Source organism: Phyllostomus hastatus, unplaced genomic scaffold (genome assembly GCF_019186645.2).
Source record: "Phyllostomus hastatus isolate PE091 unplaced genomic scaffold, TTU_PhHast_1.1 phas_scaffold_93, whole genome shotgun sequence".
NCBI lineage: Eukaryota > Metazoa > Chordata > Mammalia > Chiroptera > Phyllostomidae > Phyllostomus > Phyllostomus hastatus.
Window position 1 is genome coordinate 45,760,892 of NW_025334042.1, and position 8,977 is coordinate 45,769,868.

An 8,977-nucleotide genomic window follows, 5' to 3' on the forward strand; every position below is an offset into this window, starting at 1 on the left:
CATTCTTGTTTCTCAGTCGTCCCTGGCCTGAGCAAGGCATCCTTGAAAGTCTCTGGTTCCCAGATTGTGGTGGGCACTATAGGTTATCCACACAACAGCCATCCCCAGTTTCACTGCTGCCTTCTCTGTTTAGGTTGGAAGTGTCAGATTCTTTCTCCGCCCCTCTCATGGTTAGGGATGGGCCTATGACCCATTTCTAGCTGAAAGGAAACCTACTGAGGGCTTCTAGAAAAGATCCTCCTCCTTGACAAGTGAGGGTTGCACAAGTAAGAAAGCCCTTTTTGCTCCCAACCTCTTATTTGCTGCTTGGAATGAGGGTCATGTAGGTACAAGGACTTGGAGCCGTTGCATGCAGCCTGTCTGCCACCGTCAGGGGAGAAATGACTAATGAGCCAAGCATGGCAAGGCAGGATACGGGAAGAGCCTGGGCCTTGATGCCTGGGTTAGGCAACGTCACCAAACCAGGAACTGCCTGATTCCAATCGTGTTCTGTGCTAATAAATCTCTAATTTATTTTGTAGCACTTTAAGTTAAGTATTCTGCTACTTATTGATAATGATGGCAAACACCTACAAGGTACTTGTAGTATGTGCCAGGCACACTTTTACACACACAAACTCATTCCTACAACAATCTCCTGAGGAATTTTTATACCTATTTTGCAGATGAGTAAACTGAGGCACAGAGAGGTTTAAATGACTTGCTTGAGGTCACTTGCCCAGATCATCTGGCTCCAGAGTTCCCATTCTTTGCATTCTTATGTCTGGGATGATACACAGCATGGCCAAAAAAAAAAAAAAAAAGAGGTTTGCAGTAGATCAGACATATTCTAGATGACAGTGTTTCAACTTTGCTGAACTAAAGGATACCTTGAGCCAAAATCATTGAAATTAAGAGCTCAGTGGTCTCATTCTGGGATCGGCTTCCCGTACTTTTTCAGGTGCTGACATCCTCTCTTCTTGCTTAGTCGCTGACCACCTAGGCCAAAGTTAATGGCCACTCGTTAGCGGGAGGCGCACCAAAGTAAGGGACTCATCCTGATCCTGGCTTCTCATCCTCAACTACTAGTACTCCAGCCTCTAGTCTCCCCATACTGAGCAACTTCAAAGTCATACTCTACTTCTTTCTCTCCCTCAGCCTCTACCTCCTGGGTTGACCAAGTATTATTTATTCCCTTTCAAGAATGCTTCTCAGAATCAACCCCCCTCACTGCCACCTCCTGTTTAGTCTCCCTAACCCATTTCTCCTGACTCCCAAGTTACACTCTCCCTCCATGCGACCTCCAGTTACATCAGAAGCACAACACACACAATTCGTCGTGCACGACACCTCTGTGCCCCCCATTACCTGCAGGGATGGTTACCCATTGAGTGCTGCACAACAATGCTCCCTACCCTACAGCCCCAACCTCCCTTTACCTTCCAGCCCGAAAAACCTGGGCTGCGGCTCTACATCCCTACTCTGTTTCTCAAACGTGCCAGGTGCCTGCAGGAACCATGCTATTCCCTCTGCTTGTAAATGCCCTTTCCCTTGTATACCTGGCCAATTTCCACTCACCTTTCAAGACTCAGCTCAAGCATCACCTCCACCACTGTCTTCCCTGAGTTCCCAGGAGAGACATAATTCCTCCCGGATTCTGGCATGGTTCTTGATTTGCACCATTAGCAAGGCAGTTCCACAGTGTCTTCTAACGTATCAGTTTATACGTAGACTGTGATATGTTAAAGAGCAACATTTCTCTGATTCTCCATACTTAATAGTGTGCCTGGCACAGAGCAGACACTCCATAAATGATCATGAGTGAATTTTAAAACCTCTTTGTTGAAGTTCATTCCTGTCAGCAAAGAGCAGTAATGTGATCGGCTGTACATGCAACAGCTTCTATATCACGAAGAGAAAAATCCAGCTAAGACCCCCATTTATATGCATTTTTTAAGAGAACGGGATGCAATCCAAGTGCACAGGGATGAAGTATATATACTTAACTAAGACCATGTGCTGAGGACCCAGTAGATAAGTATTTTGATTTTGTTTATTTCTCTCCTTCAAGTTGAGGCAGAGCAAATTACTTAGCCTATAGAGAGAGTGAGTTGACAGAATGTTTTTGCTTGTGTTCTTATATTTTTGGTTAATTTTTAAGATAACTTTTGGAGTACTCTTATAGCCAAAGTAAGACTCAGATTCTAAGTTGTCTGTCCCGAAATCGATGCTGGTTAGCGAAAGAGTCAAAAATGAAACCCAGAGCTGCAGCTTCCTGATTCAGTATTCTCTCTGCCACAGTGTGCGACCAAGAGCACAGACGTGTCTCCGTGGAAATCGTGTGCCCAGGAACACACACACCCAGACACGGGGTTGGGGGCACACATTTGATGTTCAATCTCATTGTATATATCATAATATATAGTGTCTTTAGTAATCATTTGTTTTCCATCTTCTTTAAATGAGAAACATGTATTTACATTTAACTAATAGAAAATGGGGACGTAACACTTACTAAAGCCTAAAGTTTGTTTTAGTGATCATATGCAAATACTGTCCTTATATGCCACGTTACACTTGTCTTTACCTTTTCATTTGGATGATTTGTCTTCCCGGCAACATTGAAAGTACCTGGATGAGTAGCACTTCGTCTGACATTTCCTTTGACTAGCTCATGTCACTTACTGTTTGCCTCCCGTGGCCACTGTGTAGGAAAGGATAAGGAAACCACAACCCAGAGAACCGAAGCACCTGCCCAATCTTGCCCCTGACTCTCCACCCTTGCTTTTTCTGCCATGACAGCTCCTGCTGGCCCTTGCATCGAATAGTAAATATTGCTAATTTTAACATCTTCTGGACACTGAAGCTCTAAGGTTCTTGGCCTTTCTTTCATGGGATGACAGGAAGCCCAAACGCAGCCAGATGAGAATTGTAACAGGTGGGAGTGATGGGCCCTTCACAGGTCTGGCCTACACCACCCTTCATTTCTCCTGTTCTTCTCCCTTTTCTCCCCGCCACCATCCTCGCTCCTCAGGCCCTGAGACCTGTGTGGGCCTCCAGCCCCTGTCCTCCAGAGGCTCAGCTCCCATGGGAAATGGGGAGACACAGGAATGGGCACACCCTGCTTTGATATCCTCAGAGACTAGGTTTGCTCTCACAGTCGCTGAAAGCCACTCCCTCGCACCGTGGGAGGAAAACGGAAACCCTCCCCAGTGTTCACATCAGGTACCACGTTTGCAGGCCCTTTCTGCAGGCATATGCCTAATAAGCTTTCAAAATCCAAAACAACAAAATCTGAAAAGATGATATAGAAGAAATAGGATTTGGAGCTAATACATAAATTGATAAGTGGGCAAGTGAGGGTAAGTAGGTGAATAAGAGGGGACTGGACAGAGGAAATATGGACCAGTAAATGGATATTATTGTTTAATATTTAATGAATCTGTACATGGGACTAGATTTACCAGCCTTAGCCGGTGTGCCCTAATGAACCACGAGGGGGTCCTATGCTGGGCTGCTCAGGCACGGTGGCACACAGGCCAGACACTGCTGTCACCCAGCCTCCTTTTCGGGTACCCCAAGGCAGAGACCAGCCTGCACAGCTGCAGTTTTGCAGACAGCAAGGAGCTTTGGAGAGTCCCTCCTTCCCACCTGGCCCTGCCGTGCAGGCAGGCATTCTCACACTCAAGTAGGGCTCTGCTGGTCTGGTTTCTCTTCACATCCCCTCCAGTCAGCTTCACCGGCCATCTCCAGCTCGGCTTCTTATCTTTTAAAAAATCGAAAGCGCTTGCATTCGGAGGACTTTGCCCAGCGTGGTCACCAGTGACCTTCGTCTTCCCCCAACCCTGCCCAGCCACAGACACAGAACGCACCTCTGGCTGGACTTCTGACCTTCCCTCCCGCCCTCCGCCGTGGAGAGGAAAAGGGCACAACTTTGAGAAAAACAAGTATCAAGGGTGGATGGTGTGTGCTGAACTTTAGAATGTTAAATTACAGTGAAAAATATTTTGGAATAGAAACCATCCTCAAAATTGTGCTACATAGTGAAGTTAATGGAGCCCATATGTCGTCTACTAAAACTTAGAAAAACAAACTAAAAACAATACTTTAGCGCCTGCCAGACTGAAATGGGATCGACTTCTTAATATTCACTCAACCCAGAGTAAAACGCTTTAAAACGGTAACGGTTCCAAAGTGCAGCAGAGCTCGGCGGGTAAACAGCAGACCTGGAACACAGGGGGCTTGTGTTCTGATCCCAGCTCTGGGCAAATCGCTTAATCTCCCACTCAATTTTCTCAGCTCTGAAATGGGGACGTCGGCATTTCACAAGGTGTTTACAAGGCATACTAAAATGATTGTAAAGCACTTTACAAATGTTCAGTAACTGACGCTTTTTTCATAACTTGGCTCTGTCACATCCTTCATTATTCACTCAGTGGTGTGGAAATAAACGGAGACCAGCCAAGGGAGCACAGAGGCCGTTTATTCGGAGCTCGCTTTAGTGAGGGAGTCAGCCACCATCACTTGCACTTGGCAGAGACTCAAGCCAAGTGGAGTGCGGAAGCTCTACAGGGAATGAACAGTTCGGGGGGAGGGAGGCTTCAGGTACACCCTGATGGGAGGTTGCTGGCATGGGGCTACCTAGAAGAAGCTGGCATCTTATGTGGTTGGTTTGGGGAGCATATTTGGCTTTCTCAGTCAGTCCTGGACAGAAAGGGGATGGAGATCCTGAGTGGGAAGCAAAGCGGTTAGACTTCTCCAGCTGATTGCGGCAGAGGTTGTGGGCCAGAGTTCTGTTTTCATGTATGAGTTGGTTGTTGCCTGTCTGGGTGTTCAGTCTCTCACTGAAAAATAAAAGTTGGGAGGGGTCCTGCCTAAAGTAAGCCTAGGGAGTACGTTGCATTTTTTATAGCTTTGACTCACTTTAGAAGCAGCAAATTTAGAAGATAGACTGCTGAACCAATAACTTTTACATTCCACAATCAATGGGCCGACTACTGGACTAGCCACCAGCACACACCCCAGCCCTCTCCCTACCTCCACCCCCCTCTCATTCCCCTAGGGAATAGGCTGAGAATTCCTAGCTGTCTAGCTTAACTCAACCTTTGTTTTCGAGGATAAGTAGCTCAGTGTTTGTCAAAGGACCCTGTAAAGCCGATGTTTTAGAAGGATTGTAGAGGTGTGAGAAGGCAGACCCTGGCACAGGCCTTTGAACTCCCACCGAGTGAACTGGAGTTCTGAAAAGGTTCTGGGCGTCCTGTGGGGAGATTGGCTGACCTGACCCTCCCTCAGACTCCCCTTCTTTCCCACCTGTGACTCCACTAAGGTCGCCTTGTTTCCACACCTCTGCTCCTCCATTTTCCATCTCAGTGACAGGGACCGTTAGAAACGACAATTTCTGTAGGCCCCTGCAGGAAAGGCGCATACTTTGGCTCTTCCTCTCCCTCTTTCTCATCTGCCCATTTATATAAAAATAAGAGGCTTCTTATTGTTATTTTTGAATGAAGAAATATTTTTTTAATTTCTCATTTTAATTTCTAATATCGTAAATATTGATAGCTATAATGATATAAATAGACCTAAGCATGTGTCCATCGATGGATGGATAAAGAAAAAGTTCTCTCTCTCTCTCTCTCTCTCTCTCTCTCTCTCTCTCTCTCAGGAACCACTGTATAGCCAGAAGGAAACCCTGCCATTTTGAAGCACAGGGATGAAGCTGGAGGGCACTATGCTAAGTAAAATAAGCCAGATAAAGACAAATACTGTATGGTATCAATTACATGTGGGAACTGGAGAAAAAAAGGTCAGACTCATAGGAAGAGAGTAGAACAGTGGCTGCCAGGAGCTGGGGGAGGGGAGGGAAGAAAGTGGGGAGATGATGGTCAAAGGGTATGAACTTCCAGGGGTGCGATGGGTGAGTTCTGAGGGTCTAATGCACAGCGTAGTGGTTATAGTTGAACCACTCTATCCGTGAAATGTGCTAGCATTCTCACACGCACACACAAAAGTAACTGTGGGGTGATGGTGTGTGAATTAGCTTGATTGTGGTAACCACTTCACAATGTATGTATGTGTATATCAAATCATCATGCTGTACATTTTAAATATATTAAGATTTTATTTTTTTATTATACCTCAATAAAGCTAGAAAAAGAAGAATTGTAGTGATACAGGGAATAACTGGCAGGATAATATTAAATAAAATATGAGACCATATTAGGTATAATACAAATATTGTATATATATATGCATGTTTATGTGTGTGTAAAATCTTAAAGAAAATTTATCAAATACACCAAACTGTTCACTGCCATTATCCTTATTTGTGTTATTGGAATTTGGGGTTATTCGTTTCTTTATATATATTGGTATTTTACCCGTTATTTATAAAAAAATCCTCAATTTTTTTATAGTTAGAAAAACAAGTTATTTTTTAAAACACATAACACTGTATCATATTGTTTATACAGAAGCTTCTGGCTCCCCCCAAAGGACAAGGATCCACAGTTTACATTTTTCTTTGAGAAGGAGCATTTGCTACAGCACATGTAAGCGCAAAAATGTATGTAACTACTGCTTAAATATCCAATCACAAATCTGTAGTCTGAAAAGTCCTCTCCTTCATATACACAGAGCCCAAAGTACAACAAAGTTAGGCCAGAAATCAGGCATGCCTGTGAGAGTACGCAGAGGATGCTGGCCTGGACATCGGTGCAAGGCTAAGGACATAAGTCTTGGTGAATACGCCGAGACCGAAAGGTAGGCCTAAGGGGAAAAGGAAGATGGACTCTCACTTTCATAAACCAAATCACTGTAGATTCTGAGGGTCAGCTCCAGCTGGAGCGGGGAGACAATTGGCAGGTGATGGATGAGGCCAAAGAGGCCCTTGGCAACGGAGATTCAGCAGGAGGGCCTCCGGGCAATCCCAAGCTCTGGAACTGTGGATGATCTGAGACACTAAGGAGCCAGAGCATATTACAGTCCGTCAGTTCAAGGAGTCAAGGATGTTACACACACACACCCACAAGGTGGGAAAACCTGGTTTCAGCGACACACCTGCAAGACCTAGTTCAGACATATTCAGTTCAGCCAAGTGGCGTGGTGCTAGTTTCTACCTCACAAGGTTATGGTGGGACTTAAATAAAATGTGGCAGGTGAAATATTCAGCACAGCGTCTACGTAGTAGAAATAAATTAAAGTCACTATTTAGTATTACTGTTGTTATTGCTTTTTCTACTCTCATAAAATAGGAAATTGGGTGTATGTAGGGAAGAATCAATGTTCCTCGAGGACAGTTTGCCCAATGGACCAAGTTTAGAAATTCTTTGGTAAAGACCTGAACACACGCATTCCTTCCGGACCCGCAGGGGCCTAGGGCAAGGGCAACGCACAGTGACACGCTGGTTGTTTGACATTGGAGCGCGTCTTGCTCAGCTGGAGCAGCAACACCTTCTTTGCAACACAGCTGTGTATGCAGGCTGTACAAATGAGGCTTTATCGCTTGTACTGGTTTGTCTCTGTTGGAGGAAGAAGCCAAAGCAGAGGTCACCCTCTTCTCTTAGCTTTAAATCATAACATTGACAAACATCTTACACTTTATGATTAAGAAACAATTACACATATAGATTATGAATCATTTCTTAACCCATTGGCTATATGTTACATAACACATTTGAAAGTTACAGAGGCATTTTAAATGTTTACATTCAAATTTTTGACATTATAAGGTGTTAACCTTAAAAAGAAAAAAACTGGGAATTTCCCTCCCAACTTTTATGCCCTGTACTCAAAACTAAGAAAAATATGCCTGTACCTCTTGCTTCTATCTGTATTGGATCCTGCATCCCAGCCTTGTTTACTTACAGGTTCAAGCTCAACTCCACCCAGGTCCTGAACTAAAATAAGACTTAGGCAGCTAGTAATTGCTGTTTAGGCTCAGTGTATGATCTTTAAGCCCTGCACAAAATTATACCAAGTATAGCAATTTTTTTCACTTTTTCCCATGCCCGGCATCCCTCCTGCTTTTTCTTGTAATAATATCCTATTTTTTTGGTGGGCATGGGGGATTGGCAGGGGCAAAGAGGGGGTGAACAATATACTCAGGGGGACTCTCACAGTGCTGTGTTTCCCTCACATCAGGTGGGCACCATTTCTGAATCAGAAGACTTGTCACAATGCAGATATATTTAAGCAGCGGCTGGACTGACCATTCCTTGAGATTCTGATTTAGTTGGAGCTGGGGCATCAGTATTTTAAAAAACATATTTATCCATCATTTTCTTTTTCAAAAATTGAATGTATTGGGGTAATATTGGTTAATTACATTATATAGATTTCAGGGGCACAGCTTTACACTTTTTAAAGTTCTCCAGGTGGTCCTGGCATGCAGACAGGGTTGCAATCCGATGAAGCAGGGCAAGCAAGCCTGAGAGCTCCTATCTCTCTCCACCTCAAGAAACTCTCTTCCCCACTGCACTTTCTTCCACTTTCTAGTCCTTGAACTTCCATCTGGTTGATCTATGTTACAAAGTGGGCATTGATGCTGTAAAGTTAATACAGAATTAAGATTTTTAGATTGAAAATATCCCCCAGAGTCAGTGTGTGGCAGGAGAGGAAAACCCCATGAAAAAGTTTCTATGTTCTGTAGCTTCTTTGATAAGCAGTGTTCTCTGTAACACTTACAAAACGTCACAGTGCCTTTGTTTTTATATGATGGGGAGCTGACTAGGAGCCGTCACCAAGGTAACAGTTATCTCAAGGCCAAAGCACTGACCTTCGCTCGCCCCTGCTTCTGTATGCTTGCTTCTGCAGATGATTCACCCCCTCCTCCCTTTCTGCCTGTGTAACTAATATAAAAAGAAAGCTCCAGTCCAGCCTATTGGGGCTCAGAATTTGGGATTCCCCTCTGAGCCCCCCGGGTAATAAAGTTTGTGCTTCATCATCTCTCTGCGAATGAGTGATTTTCTGCAACAGGTGGACTCTTTGTGCCATTTTTATT